This window comes from Octodon degus, unplaced genomic scaffold (assembly GCF_000260255.1).
Source record: "Octodon degus isolate 3935 unplaced genomic scaffold, OctDeg1.0 scaffold00072, whole genome shotgun sequence".
Lineage (NCBI taxonomy): Eukaryota > Metazoa > Chordata > Mammalia > Rodentia > Octodontidae > Octodon > Octodon degus.
This window is the reverse complement of record NW_004524648.1, coordinates 7,973,057-7,975,015: the sequence shown is the minus strand read 5'-3', so window position 1 is coordinate 7,975,015 and position 1,959 is coordinate 7,973,057.

The following is a 1,959-nucleotide window of genomic DNA, read 5'->3' as shown; positions in this document are numbered from 1 at the left end:
CCGCCCCCTAGTGGGTTGAGCTGGCCACACAATAAATAAATAAATAAATAAATAAATAAATATTAAAAAAAATAAATAAAAACAATGTATAGGAATGGAAAAGAGACATTCACAAGTGGTGAGTTTACAACTCTAACATACAGACTTTTAATTTTGACCAAGTACATTTTTTTTCTCTAAAAACTAAGTATGACAAGACAAATGAGGTTGTATGGTAGAGTGTTTATTTGATAAAATTAATTTTTGTGTGTTTTTTTTTTCTTTGAGATAGGATCTTGCTACGTAGTTCAGGCTGGCCTTGACTGCCCAGTGATCCTCTTGCTTTAGCCTTTTCAGTTTTGGGCTTACAGGCATGTGCCAAACCTCTGGCTTCAGGGATATTTAAAAGATAATTGGGCTTGGAGTGTAGCTGAGTGGTAGCATGTGCAAGACCCTGTATCCTCCAAGATCCTTCCCCCCACCAAAAAAAATAATAAAAGAATGAAAGGTAATACTCCAGTGATTCCTAACCAGTGCCTTATTATTTTTTTTTTAAATTTATTTATTTATTTATGTGTGTGTGTGTGTGTGTGTGTGTGTGTGGCCAGTTCAGCCCACCAGGGGGCAGGGCTGGCTGGCATGTGGTGCTGGGGGATTGAACTGTGGGGGGCTGGCTGGCATGTGGTGCTGGGGGATTGAACCGCCGTCCCTGTGCTTTGCTAAGTTTGTTCTAAGTAGGTGCTTTAGACCACTGAGCCATCTCACCAGCCCTAACCAGTGCCTTATAATGAGGAATTGTAATTTTAAGTACTCAACAAAAATGAAAAAAAGAAATCTGGATCTCTGGCTGAAGCTGAGAAGTTTCCATCTCAGATTGGGAAAGAGCATGTGTGTTGCTTAGTTTGGCCTCATGTATTTGCAAGTCCTGTGTCTCTGCTTGCTTCAGCTGCAGGCAGCTCACTCCCACCCCTTGCTGGCTAGTGCCGTTTGTTAGAAAAGTCTTCCTTATATTGAGTTACAGTCTACGCCTTTGGCCCATCTACTCTGTGGTCTTGATACTTTCAAATATTGGAAATTAGCAACCTTACTCTCTCTCTGGATGTTAGTTTTTCTATACTCAAAAGTCAACAGGCAGGTGTATATACAAGGTCTGACTGAAATACATGGTGAATGTTTAAAAAATTACAGTAAAAGATACATTGCTATTAATCCTTATCAGAATATTCCCCCTCATTGTGAACACACTTATCCCATCATTCTGGCCACTTCCTGAAGTGCTCTGGATATTTTCTTCTGGGTTTTTGGGAGGCGTGGGCAGAGATGACTGCTACTGCCATGGCTGCTCCGAAGGAAAGGCAGCAGTCCACCTTATTCACTGAATCTAAAGCCTGTGACTTCTAGCTTTTTCCCAAAGTTGAAACAATCTTGTAATAATTTTGGGTTGAATCAGAACATATTTGTCATGCAAATATAGACATCAGAAAGTAGCAAGAACAATGGGATAACTGTTTGAAGTGAGGGAGAGTATCTTGAGACAAATGGCAATGTAACCTTAAGCATTTACCTCATTTTTTTTTTTTTTTTTAATCTCATTTACGTGGGAGACAGGGAGATACGGGAGGTACAAATTCGTGGGTTTGTGAAGTTTCTGTAGATACTACGCTAGTGAGGGAGGTGGAGATTGTTTGGTGAGGCTGGGTATGTAGGGAAAACTGAGATAGGAGATGGGTCTGATGGTAAGGACAGGCTGTGGCAGAAGAAGAGGAAAACTGGGTGGATGCAGGCATGACTCAAGCCACACTGGTGAGAAGAGGAATGTCTTAAGAGGGAGTAGCTCTCTTTACTGTAAAGAAAGTCTGGCTCTTTCCTATCTTGCAGGATGTCGGGTGAAAAAACCGTGAAGCCAGACACTAAAAAGAAGAAACTTGAAGCCCAGAAGGCTTCTGCCAGTGGTACTGGTAAAAAGGGTAAGGTGAAAAA